The 14,632-nt window shown below is 32.3% G+C and overlaps 1 protein-coding gene across 1 annotated transcript in view; it reads right to left on the bottom strand.

The window, feature by feature from the left end:
- The window catches only part of gse1a (Gse1 coiled-coil protein a), a 62,549-nt gene extending 51,773 nt beyond the window's left edge, over positions 1–10,776 (bottom strand). The window contains 1 exon segment of the mRNA XM_051100154.1: positions 10,625–10,776. The gene's annotated coding sequence lies outside the window, so the exon portion shown is untranslated.
- Between the last annotated feature and the right edge of the window lie 3,856 nt (positions 10,777–14,632).

Genomic DNA, 14,632 nt, shown 5'->3' with positions numbered 1-14,632 from the left:
GTGGCTTTCGCACCATGTAGCTCTAGTGAAATTTATGCTAAAAGGGGCACAAAAATCTGACTAAATCTCATATGACAACTCGAAGCTGAGAAAAGAACACAACGCTGCAGACAACAAGAGAGTAAATGCCCTTTTCCATGTTTGTGGAGTACATTTTTTTCACATGGCTTTTTAAAAAAAAGCTGGTGTTTCTTATGCATTTGGCTAATCAGCGTACACTTGTCACTGGTAGTTCCTACAAAACTGTTTTAGATCCTACTCTGAAGTAGGAGCTAATTTAGTTCCCCCAAATGGAGTTCCTAGAACTAAATATGTTGTCCTGCTTCCATTGCACAAAACAAATGGCTTTCGCACCGGGGAGTTCTAGGAACTCAGTTTTAGAAACTAGCCAGCATGGTGGTTCCTAGAGAACAATTTCTTCCTTGAGCCATTTTCCTGGTTGCATTCACAGTGACAGCTAGAATTCTAAAGTGTCCGAATGTGACGTGGCATGGCATTTACAAACATCAACGACCAGTGAATGGAGGACGCCGTGATTGAAGCTGTTTTTGTTGTGTTGTTGGGTTTGTGATAACGGAGATGGAATGCAAAAGCACAATTTACGTGAAATAGAGCATGAAAATCTGACGAAATCTCATATGACAACTCGCAGTGTTAAATATCAGAGGATGAGAAAAGAACACAACGCTACATACAACAGGTAGCTAAATGCCTTTATTGCTGTTTTCCATGTTCGTGGAGTAAATATTTTTTCACTGGGTAGCCGGTGTTTTGTACGAATTTTGCCAATTAGTGTATACTTACATCACTGGTAGCTCCTATAGAACTGTTTTAGACCCTACTCTGAAGTAGGAGCTAATTTAGTTCCCCCAACAGAGTTTCTAGAACTAAATACGTTACTACTTCCTGTGGTGCGAACATGCCAAAAAACTGTAACTTCTGCCAATAGTTCTACGAACTATAAAAAATGTGTCCCACAAAGTTTGGTAATAGGTCCCTTAAACTTCTCATTTAGACCAGATCACTCTGTATCAAACTCTTAAAAAATTCTTTATTGCTTCAGTGGTTCAGTAAAGAACCATGGACATCCATAGGACCTTTCCATTGCACAAAATATTCTCTTTGAAAATGCAAAATAAGCAGCTTTCGTCTACATAGTTCTAGAAACCAGCCAGTATGTTGGTTCCTAGAGAACCAATTTCTTTCTTGGGCCATTTTCCTGGTTGCTTTATTTGTGGCATTTATAAACGTCAACAACCAGTTAATGGAGTAGGCAAACTCATAAAAATTTCTTTATTGCTTCAGTGGTTTAATGAAGAACCATGGATATCCATGGAACCTTTCAAGTGCACAAAACAAGGGGCTTTCGCACCATGTAGTTCTAGGAACTCAGTTCTAAAAACTAGCCAGCATTGTGGCTTTTAGAGAACAATTTTTCCATCGGGCCATTTTCCTGGTTACATTTGCACCGGCAACAGGAACTCTGAAGCAGCCGACAGAGATGAGTTTATTTGCGGCATTTACCAACATCAACCACTGCTGAATGGAGGACGTTGTGATCTGAGATGCTGTTGTTGTGTGTCGTTGGTTTTGTGATAACATAGATGGAATGTAAACACACAATTGACGTGACTGAAAAAGCATTAAAATCTGACTAAATCTCCTATGACAACTTGTAGTGTTACTTATCATTGAGGCTGAGAAAAGAACACAGTGCTGCAGACAACAAATAGCTAAATGCCATTCGTGGAGTAAATATTTTTGAATGCCATTTTAAAAATGCCAGGTAGCCGGTGTTTTGTATGCATTTGGCCAATCAGCATACACTTACATCACTGGTAGTTCCTATACAACTGTTTTAGACCCTACTCTGAAGTAGTGGATAATTTAGTTCCCCCAAATAGAGTTCTTAGAACTAAATGCGTTCCTAGTTCCTGCGGTGCGGACACGCCAAAAAGCGTTGTACCTCCGCCAATAGTTTTAGGAACTATGAAAAAGGTGTCCCACAAGGTTCGGTAATAAGTCCCCTAAACTTCCTCATTTAGACCAGATCACTCTGTTTCACACTCTTTAAAAAATTCTTTATTGCTTCAGTGGTTTAGAGAAGAACTATGGACATCCATGGAACCTTTGCATTGCACAAAACAAGGAGCTTTCGCACCACATAGTTCTAGGAACTAATTTCTAGAAACTAGCCAGCATGGTGGCTCCTAGAGAACCAATTTCTCCCTCAGAGCATTTTCCTGGTTGGTTTCGCACCGGCAGCAGGGACTCTGAAGCAGCCGAATGCGACATCTTTATTTGTGGCATTTACAAACTTAGTACACCGTGATTGGAGCCGTTTTTGTTGCATTGTGGGTTTTGTGATAACGGAGATGGAATGTAAATGCACAATTAACATGACTGTAAGAGCATGAAAATCTGACTAAATCCCATATGACAACTTGCAGTGTTACATATTATTGAGGCTGAGAAAAGAACACAATGCTGCAGACAACACATGGCTAAATGCTGTTATTGCCATTTTCCATGTTCATGGAGTAAATATTTTTACATGGCTTTTTTAAAAAGCCAGTGTTTCATATGGGTTTGGCCATTCAGCATACAGTTATGTCACTGGTAGTTCTTATACAATTGTTTTAGACTTAGCTAATTTAGTTCCACCAAATGGAGTTCGTAGAACTGTATACGCTCCTAGTTCCTGCGGTGTGAACATGCCAAAAAGCAGGTACCTCTGCTAATAGTTCTAGGAACTATAAAAAGGTGTTCCACAAGGTTCAGTAATAGGTTCCTTCAACTTTTTCATTTTGTAGTGTGTTGTCGGTTTTGTGATAACAGAGAAAAAAAAACGAGCATGAAAATGTGACTCTTATGACAACTTGCAGTGTTACGAATCATCGAAGCTGAGAAATGAACACAACAAGCACAAACATGTTTTCCATGTTCGTAGATGCGAACACGTCAAAAAGTGGGTACCTCCACCAATAGTTCTAGGAACTGTGAAAAGGTTCCTCCAGTGCAAAAGCCCCTGTAATTCTCTTAAAAATAAGTGTTTCAAAAGGGTATTTTTTCACAGTGAACAGTTTTTTCTATATAACAGGGGTGGTGAACTCCGGTCCTGGAGAGTCACAGTCCTGCAGAGTTCAGCTCCAACCCTAATACAGACTCACCTGCCTGTATCTTCCTAGTAACCCTTCGGACCTTGATTAGCTTGTTCAGGTGTGTTTGATTAGAGCAGAAACAAAATTCTGCAGGGCTGCAGTTTTCCAGGACCGATGTTCGCCACCCCTGCTGTGGAACAATAACTTTTCTTAGTGTGAAGAACATTTTAATAATCTAAAAAAGCGTTTTTGCAGTGGAAAGTTTCCATAGATGTTAAATGGCTCTTCCACAGCAGCATTCCCCAGATATTGCCTCGGAGGGCCAATGTGCCGCAGAGTTTAACTCCAACCATGATCAAACTCACCTACCTGTGATTTTCTAATGATCCTGAAGATAATGATTAGCATGCCCAAGTGTGTTTAATTAGGGTTAGAGCTAAACTCGAGATTCGAGAATCCCTGTTCTACAGCATTGCTGCAAAATTCTCCTTTATATTTAAGAGTGCAGCATGCAGCTATGTGGCTTCTCTAATCACTACTACTCTGACCACACTTGACAGTTCATTTCTCATCTGCATTTAGGTCTTATAATTTGGTCTGAATATGTCTGATAAACCACTCTGATAATGACCATGGAGTCACAAATAGGTTACTCTTCTTCCAACTCATGAGCATTCCCACGGTCGCGATCTTTATCTCAAGTGATGGTCTCAGCGTCGTCCCCTCTAGGTGACAAAAACCCTTTGACGCTGACCTAGACAACCAGCTCTCCCAGCCCTAAAACGTCAACCTCCTTCATAAACACAAAAGGTCTTTTCTGCCAACTTAGTGAACAACCCACACTCTAGTCCAGGGGTCACCAAACATGTTCCTGGAGGGCCGGTGTCCTGCAGAGTTTACCTCCAACTTTCCTCAACACACCTGCCTGGAAGTTTCAAGTATACCTAGTAAGACCTTGATTAGCTGGTTCAAGTGTGTTTGATTAGGGTTGGAGCTAAACTCCGCAGGGACACCGGCCCTCCAGGACCGGATCTGGTGAGCCCTGCTCTAATCATTCATCCACTAACATTTACGGAAATTCTATTATGACTCTTTTCAAGTCTCTAAAGTCAAATTTAAAACACCATTTCTGGCAGGCAAGAAATGACTATCCCAAGTGGTTCCTATGCACATGGAGGTGACCTGGGGTTAAGCTTGTACTGTACTTGGGGACCCTGGTGTTCAGATCAGACTGTACTCTCTGAGGGGCCTTTGTCATTGTATGCGCCACATGTTCCACATTTGTCATAAGTACAAAGGAGCCCATGAGCCCTAGAGGTCAGGTCGCACTGTATGCACAGAGTGTCCTGGGGGCACATGTGGTGCGCTCACGCTGTATTCACTGAGGTCTCTGATGTTAAGCTTCTTTTGGTATTCTCGAGCAGTGTGGACAGAGGTTTTGGAGGCTCCTGGAAGCAATGTCAATCATTCAACACAGCGTACACCCCAGGGATACGCTACTCCCAGTCTCCAACACTTGTCCTGGAGTACTCTCAACACATTTTTGATTGTCTTCCTAACCAAACAGTGAACCTAGAACCGTGAGACACACCTTTTCAGGTTTCACCTCTGAAACCTCTTAAGCTCACACCCAAGATATTTCAAGTATAATGCACTACAAACAAAACCACAGATATCCTACTGGCATACTTAACATTCCTCTTTTCTCATTATCCACCTAACCAAGTGCAGTGCTGATGGATGAGTCATTTGAAGACACAAGATGATTCATCTTCAGCCACCTGAGCATAGCTATATACACACACAACTGCTGTAGCACTTGCAGGTCTTTGATAATCAAGGCTCCTGTGGTCTAACCTTAGTACTTGACCCATATCCTCAGCCTGCTGTTCTGGTAATTACCGCTTGCATTACATGTGTACTTTCTTGTTAGTCATTTTGCAAGGGTTATGAACATAAATGAGGTGTTCAAATCTGTAGTACCCTTTAGCCTTGTTTTAAAAGTAAAAGGTTTTCCTTATGCACAGAACCACATCAGACATGCAAGGTACCTCAAAGTTACCACATTAAACTATAAATGCTCCAGATCACCATGCAGCAACCCTTCAGATCTATAGCAGAACTGTAGTTCGCCAATGTAGACATACATAAGCTTCTACTCTATGTCATAAATTCTTCAGAAGCTACGATATTTATGAAAACTTTACTAATATGATGAAAAGGGCATGGCTAATAACGTTTTACGGTTAATGTGTTAATGCAACAAGTTCCAAGAAATCCAATTCACTGGCTTCTGTGTAATTATTGGGTTTGGCATGGTATTTTCAGCATGTCGATGACTTCGCGTAAGTTTATGCAACCACTCTCATTACTCAACAAATTACATATTTTTCTTATTAATTAACAACTAAAACGGTTTTGCCCACAATTTATGGATATAATATTACATGAATAAAGTTGTTTTTGCTGCTGGGTAGGCAAAAATGACTAAAAGGATTGTTCAAAAAATATTTAAAACCTGAAAATGGTTTTAAATATATTATTCAAGGTAGAAAGTATTTTATTTGCAAATGTCATGAATGAATTAGTTTATAAATGACATTAATCTTTAGAAAGTCATGCCAAATTATATTCTGCTAGCTGAACTATAACCATGTTTTGCCATTAAAATGTTACAAATATTGACCTTCATCATGGGGGTCTAGAGCCGTCCTCTCTACAACATCATTAGACTAAATTGTTCTATAATATAAAAAAATAAAATGAAATTTGAATTCTTTCAGAAATAATAAATACACTACCAGTCAAAAGTTTTTGAACAGTAAGAATTGTATTTTTTTTTTAAAGTTTCTTCTGCTCACCTGCATTTGTTTGATCCAAAGTACAGCAAAACAGTAAAATTTTATTATTAAATATTTTTACTATTTAAAATGTTTAATATTTAAAAGTTTTCTATTAGAATATATTTTAAATTGTAATTTATTCCTGTGATTAATTTTTTTAGCATCATTACTACGTCACATGATCCTTCAGAAATCATTCTAATATTATGATTTGCTGATCAAAAAACAATTATTATTATTATTATTATTATTATTATATAGAATATATAGAATTATTATTTAGAATTTGTAGAATTTGTAGAATTTTTCAGGTTTCTTTGATGAACAGAAAGTTCAGAAGAACAGCATTTATCTGAAGTAGAAATCTTTTGTAACATAAATGTCTTAATTATAACTTTTTATGAATTTAAAGCGTCCTTGCTAAATAAAAGAATACATTTCTATTATTTCTTATAATAAACACATCAGCTTATTAGAATGATTTCTAAAGAATCATAACATAAAATGCCTTTAAATATTTTTTTGTGACTAAAAAAATATTCTATTCTATTCCTTTTTTTTTTTTTTCAAAAAATTATACAAAACAAAACAAAAAAAACAAAAAAGAAACAAACAAACGTTGTTTATTTTTCACTATTGGAAGATACTTTGCATGAAAATAACTGATAAAGGCATAAACATAAAAATAATATAATTTTAAAAGCATATATAATATAATATAATATAATATAATATAATATAATATAATAATATGCACATATTTACACCTGTTTGTTTAACCAACAATGACTTATCAACACAATCATGCTTTATACATAAAACACCTTCATACATTTTTTTGTAAATAAAATATTTAAATTATTTTTTCCAAAATTTACAAAAATATATATATATGCATATATATATATATATATATATATATATATAAATAATTGTTTACGTTCCATTGTTGTAAGATACTTCAAATAAAAATGACTGAAAAATGCATTAACATAAAAATAACAATATTAATTTTTATTAATAATAATAATTTTAAATTCACATATTATTGTATTATATTTTATTATATTATATTATATTAAATGTAGACCTATATTATAATTATACTGTTAAACAGCACAAAAGCTATAAGACGCCAAGCACTTTCTGGAGCTTCACCTGGCAGGTAAGAAAGCATGTGTTCTCTGACACTGTGTAAACAATTACATCATAAATGCTCTTATCAGCTGGACCCACAGCTTTGTCTGTGTTTGAGCAGCAGGAAAAGTCTAACAAAAAAGTGAAAGCTTTTATTACATCCCACGCTGGCCCCTCTAAGGGACACTTGGCATCTCTTAAGCCCCCAAAACTGCTGACACACATCAAAGTATGCTGGGTAAGTGTTTATGCTTTGGGAATATGCCCACTGTCACTATGAACGCAGTGCTGATTGGTCATTTTGAATATCTTGGGACCCTTTCTGATGTCACATGGTTTCTCTTGTCTTTTCATGACATGTCATTTTTATTTTGGTTATAGGATTGGCTTTTGTTCTTCAAAGGTCACATTAACTTTCTGTTCCCAACTTTTTTAATAAACCAGGGACTTTTTTTTGTTTTAAGGTGCCAAAAATCTTAACATTCTTTTGTCATTTCAGCCCAACAGACATGTCTAAAACGAAGACCACTGTAGTGCAAACACTCGATGTGTGTGTGTGTAAATACATATAGCAGCTGACCAACATCAGTTAAAGAAGCAGCAGAAATCTGAGCTAATCCCAATACAGTCTGTCTCTGAGGGTTTAACACTGCTGACTACACACACACACACACACACACACACTTGGCACACGGGTTTTTATTTTATAATCCATCCTCAACACCCTGTTAATCAATACTGCAAAACCAGAGATTATCAAAAACACTGTTTCAATGTAATGTAAAACGTAAAATGTAATTTAATTTACACCTTATTTAAAAATACAAGTATTATAATTACTTAAAAAATTAATTAAAAAAGATTGCTAAATGCATACATTATATTATATTATATTATATTATATTATATTATATTATATTATATTATATTTATTTTATTTTATTTATGCCTTTATACAGTTTATTTTGTAAATAAAAATATTCTAATTATTTTTTAAAAATTGTTTATGTTCCACTGTTGGACAAAACTGACTAATAAATGCATTAACATAAAAATAACAATATAATTTTAAATTCACATATTATATTATATTACATTTAGACCTATTACAATGTAATATAATATCAAAACCGTAATGCTTTTTACATAAAATGCCTTTAAATATTTTTTTTTTTTTGTGAATAAAAAAATATTCTATTCTATTCCTTTTTTTTTTTTTTTTTTTTCAAAAAATTATACAAAAAAAAAAATCCAAAATTGTTTATTTTTTACTACTGGAAGATACTTTGCATGAAAACAACTGATAAAGGCATAAACTCAAATAATTTTGTAAATAAAATATTTAAATGATTTTTTCCAAAATTTACACAAAAAATATATATAATTGTTTATGTTTCTACTGTTTATGTTACAATACTTTAAATAAAAATGGCTGATAGACGCATTAACATAAAAATAACAATATTAATTTTTATTAATAATAATTTTAAATTATTATATTATATTATATTATATTATATTATTAATTATATTATATATTAAATTTAGAGCTATTATAATGTAATATAATATCAAAACAGTAATGCTTTTTTACATAAAATTCCTTTAAACATTTTCTTTTTGTGAATAAAAAAAATATTTAAAAAAAAAAGTATTATTATTATTGGAAGATACTTTGCATGAAAATAACTTACAAAGGCATAAACATAAAAATAACAATTTTACATTCACATCTAATATAATATAATATAATATAATATAATATTATATTATATTATATAATGCACAAATCCCAAAATGTTTATGTTCCACTGTAGTACTGCTGAAATTATTATATTATATATTATATTATATTATATTATATTATATTTATTTAGATTATATTAGATTATATTAGATTATATTAGAATTTTAAATGCTGTTTAACCAGCCATGACTGATAAAATACCTTATTTTTAAATACAATATAATATATATTAATTATGCAAAAAAGTTGTTTATGTTCCTCTAATGTAAATGTGACAGGTAAAATCATTTATATATAAATATAATATTTTTTTAATATTTGTAAATATATAATTAAATAAATATTTATTTATTTTTAAACCATGACTGATCAAAAACTCATACATAAAATACCTTTATGCACCATAGCCTACAACACTCAGAGGCTTAAAAAGGTCAAAGAACAAAAGATTAGCTGGTCAAATCAGCATTCAAGAATGTAAATATCCGTTATCGAGCTGCTCATAAGCAAATAAGAGACTAATGGAGTCAGATGGTCAATGAGGAGTTTCTTTATACAGCGTCTGCAACCCCCACCTCCATCCCTACCCAAGATACACTCACATCAAACCATCAGACCACAGCACAAGCTCATATTTACTGTAAAACATACTTACGTTGCATTTTGGCAACGTTTTCCCATTCAATCCGCCGTCAGTTGTTGACGATCTTCAATTGCAATTGTGACTTAATGAAGCCTTAATCCGTGACTCTTTTTAAGCATGTAACTACAGTAGCTTCTCATTTAACAACTCCTTCTCATAACATCCAACTCATCCAGTCTTTCCAGTTTAACACAAACTACAACTCGCATTTCGGTTTCGCACCTAATCAAATAAATCCTCAGCCGTTAGTTAGCTAAAAACGAGCTCAGTGCGACTGGATGTAGAGAGGTTGCTGGGTAAATATGACTTTCCACAGTACACTGACATTTATTTGACCACAAAAAAAGCCAGAAGAGGAAACAAGAGACTTCAAAAACGAAAACTTCACATGTGTAAAACTGACAGGATGTGACCAAACCAACAGTTATATGGGTTTTGCCATTTTGACCAATTCTGAGGCTATTTGCAAAGTTGGATGCCAAATATGAGACTAAAAATGATCAGTCTATTCAACATATATTGACTTAGATTTCATTCTGCACACCAGAATCTATAACGTCACTAAATGTAAACAACATCTGAGCAATACTTTGCAGTAAGTCCTGCGTTTTACAAGCTCAGGCTGAACCATGAGGCATTTTCTCGCAGTCAAATTCACATCAAACATTGTGTTAATAACCTAATTTACACAAGATCCAGAAGGGAGGTCTGAGATGGATGGGAAATTAACCTTGAGGTGACAGAATAGCAGAAGGTCATCTAACTCAGCATGACTCCCCAAACACTCACCCACAGCCTGAAAATCCACCGTTTTACTCAGAGAAGATTGTTAAACACTTTTGAATATGAATGAGTCCCGACAGAAAGGCAAAGGTCACATCAAGCGTATCATTTCTAATAACAAAGCCAATAAAATCAATATCTGTCACGGAAGACGATAGTATTCCCGGAGCAACTGTAATATAGGCTATTTAAACTAAGTAAACAGCTAATTGTGCACTTGCAGGATGGACCACGACCGACTATGAATGAAAACAAAGCGCCCCACATCACGCAGTTTTTATCCGGTCCGCGATGGAGCCCGTAACAAACGCACCCGAAAGCCGAGCAAACACTTGAGTGTCTTTATCGCAGCCCCCGTGCGAGAACTCACCTTAAAACAGAAGAAAAGCGTATTTCCCACGTATTCAGAGCTGGAGTAAATCCATGGCGTTGCTCCGGCGGCAGCGGCGGCGCAGCGGTCGAGAGCGCTGAGTGTGAGCCGCAGTGGAGTGAGTGAAGGCGGCGCTTAGAGACTCGCAGCAGCACCTGCTCCACTGATCCGCCCCGGAGGCAGAGCCACAGTCAAGGGTGACGGACCTCCTACTGACGGGGGTCACGGCACACCGAGCGAGAGACAGATAGACAGATAACGCACTGTGTGTGTGTGTGTGTGTGTGTGTTTCATCTCGAAGGAATGCTGCATGTAAATGTTGTATATTCACAAACATACAAATCTGACTATGGGTTGCTATAACCTTCTAAAACCTTAAAAAAAAAGTTTAAAATTGTATTTATTATTTTATTCACTATGGCATTTGATGCAATTTATAAAATCATACTTTTAGAAAATAACGTTTTATTTATATTTTATTTTTGAAAAATAAGCAACAACGGGGTTTAAGGGAAAATAATGATAATGATAATGTCTGATAAAACTGTGAGATTATTTTGGTATTTTTCTTAATCGATTCACATTTATAAATAATGTAATATAATATAATGTAATAATTTTAAATGCTATATTTAAAGCTTTTCATACTTTAAATCATTTTAAATGAAAATTAATATTAAAAAAAATAATAATAATACAAAAAATGATAAATTGTTTATGTTCTTTTAATGTAAACCAGTTTGGATAATTATAATGATTGTTATAAAAACGCATATTTTACTCCTGTTTGTATACCCAAACATAACCATAAATATAAACTGAACCATATATGTAAAAAAGGTGTTTACTTATATAGAATATAGACATTTGTATTATTAATGTAGTTTATTTTTAAATATATATTTTAATTAAATAATAATTTAGAATATAACATATAATTTAAATAATTATAATTTAAATTTCAAAATATCGTTTAATTACATCATGTAATCTAATGAGTTTTATAATAATTTAATAATTTTAATACTAAAAATAAATTGCATATGTAATTAATATACAATACATACATGTATATATATATATATACATATATATATATAGGAATATTTATAATGTTTTGATTTAAATAAAATAAATATAATATTATATAAATATTAAGCATAATTTAAAAATATATAAATTCTATAATATAACGTCTTATCTACAATATATATATAATAAAATAATTTTAAAATATTTATAATGATATGATTTAAATATTATAAATATAATACAATATAATGTATAATATAAAATATAATGTAAATTATTTTAAAATGTCATTTAATTACATAATGTAATCTATGAAATAATTAAATTAAATTTTATATATATATATATATATATAAATATTATATATTATGTACACATATATATATATATATATATATATATATATATAAAATTGTAATAATTTTGAAATATTTATAATGATATAATGATTTAAATAACACAATGTAATGTAATACATAGAATTTAAAAGTTTAAGTAGATTACATTGTAATTTTTAAATTTATATAGAATTTAAATTTAAATCTATCTATCTATCTATCTATCTATATATATATATAAAATGATTTAAATATAATGTAATATAAATATTGTCGTCTACAAAAACTATAATTTGTATAATTTGTAACACAAAAGAATTGATTAGAAAAGGTTTGCTAACACAATAACAGCAAAAAAATAATAAATAAAACAACCCATGCAGCATATTCTGAAAACTCGTCTGCATTTAAAATACATATTACATCTACTTCACATCACAATAATATTTCTAACAAAGTCAACATTTCTAGATTTCAATTCATGGATCTTAAACAATAGAATCCCATATGAAAAAACCAAGCTCACTCTACAGTAAATAATGCAGCTAATAATGCAAAATAAATGAAGATGTAAAAATGATGATGCAAGTGTATTCCCTTAAGATTGTACCACAGTCTCTCTCTCTCAGAAAGACAAGACAAGGAAGTGTTTAAAACCTGGCACACATAAGCCTCCATTTCCAACCGATTCTGGGCACACAAACACACACACACAAACACGCACACAACACACACCTGCAGGGCATCCTTGAGTTAGTATGCATGTGTGTGTGTCTAATGTGCGATCAAATGACACACCACAGTGCTAATGGTGAGAAGAGGAGGATGCTTTTATGTGTGTGGTATAAACGCTACCTGCAGCCTCATCTGTCTGTTTCTGTGTCTCTCTGCACATGTGTGTGTGTGTGTGTGTGTGTGTGTATGACAGTTAACTGATTACCAAGGCACCTGCAGCTGTGAAACACACACACTGGAGGAAGATGAAGAGAGACTATAGGAAGGAAGGATTGTGGGGCGGCACATGTGCTCCTGCTGCTTTTAAGAGTGTGTGTGTGTGTGAGGAACTGACATGATTTATCTCTACTCAGCGGGAACACAATCTCCCAGCATCCCACAATGCATTTATGCACCTCACTGCTTTGACCTTGTGCTCACCAAAAAGCTCAGATCACACACATACTCACACACACATATTCACAACTACAATATATCCATAATATCTTGGCCTAACACCTTCTGTTTGTAATATACATATACTGAATTGTCACATATATGGGTGTTTCTTTAACTGTGTGCATTTTTGACCCTGTAGAGAAAATAAACACATTTAAACTCTCGCTAGCTTACTTAATTAATCTGCTATTTTTTTTAAAGGAATAGTTCACAAAAAATGTAAATTGCTGGAAATGTACTCGCTTTCAGGCCATTTAAGATGTAGATGAGTTTGTTTCTTCATCAGAACAGATTTGGAGAAATGTAGCATTACCTACTTGCTCACCAATGGATCCTCTGTAGTGAATGGGTGCCGTCAGAATGAGAGTTCAAACAGCTGATAAAAACATCACAATAATCCACAAGTAATGCACACCACTCCAGTCCATCAGTTAACACTGTGTGAAGTGAAAAGCTGTGTGTTTGGAGGAATCAAAGCCATTATTAAGACATTTTGAACGTGAAACTAATACTGAAACTAATTCTCCTGGCAAAAATAAATGATCAGTGAATTATTTTAATTTATTTTCTTAAATTGTATTATTTATTTACTTATTGGCCTAAACATTCAGTAAGAATGTGCTCTGAAATAATGTAATATAATATAATTTAATACAATATAATATAATATAATAAATATAATATAATATAATAATGTATGTGAAAGTGTTTAATCATAAACTAAACATATATATATATACATATACACACACACACACACACACACACATTTATTACACACAAGTAATGTAATTGAAATTTATCTGGTAAACAATGTGTAATTTTTACATTTATAAATTGCCTTATATTAATTTACTTTCTTGCTGAAAACAACTGCAAGAAAGTGTTTGTACAATTTTCCTGTTTTTAAAATATAATATAATATAATATAATATAATATAATATAATATAATATAATATAATATAATATAATACAATATAATATAATATAATATAATATAATATAAAAAATGTACAGGTGTTTATTTATAAACTAAATATATATTTATATTATCAATATAATTAAAAAAATATATTATATATTTTAATTAAATAATAATTTAAATAATTAAAATAAATGATTAAATTAAAATGAGTAATTATTAAAATTATAAATAGCCTTATTTTAATTTACTTTCTGTTTGCACCACAATCTTACTGTTTTGAAAAATTAATAATATAATATCATATAATTTAATATTATATAATATAATAATATATGTGAGGGTGTTTATTCATAAAGTAAATATATGTTTATATTATTAATATACAATTTATTTTTATATAATTATTATATAATAATAAATTAAATAACAATTAAAATGATTTTTTACATAAAAATGTGTAAGCATTAAATTTGTAAATAGCCTTATTTGAATTTACTTCCTTGCTGAAAACAATTGCGAGAAAGTGTACCACAATTTTC

Source organism: Labeo rohita, chromosome 25 (genome assembly GCF_022985175.1).
Source record: "Labeo rohita strain BAU-BD-2019 chromosome 25, IGBB_LRoh.1.0, whole genome shotgun sequence".
NCBI lineage: Eukaryota > Metazoa > Chordata > Actinopteri > Cypriniformes > Cyprinidae > Labeo > Labeo rohita.
Note: the sequence above shows the minus strand (reverse complement) of the source record. Positions and strands in the feature narration are given on the sequence as shown.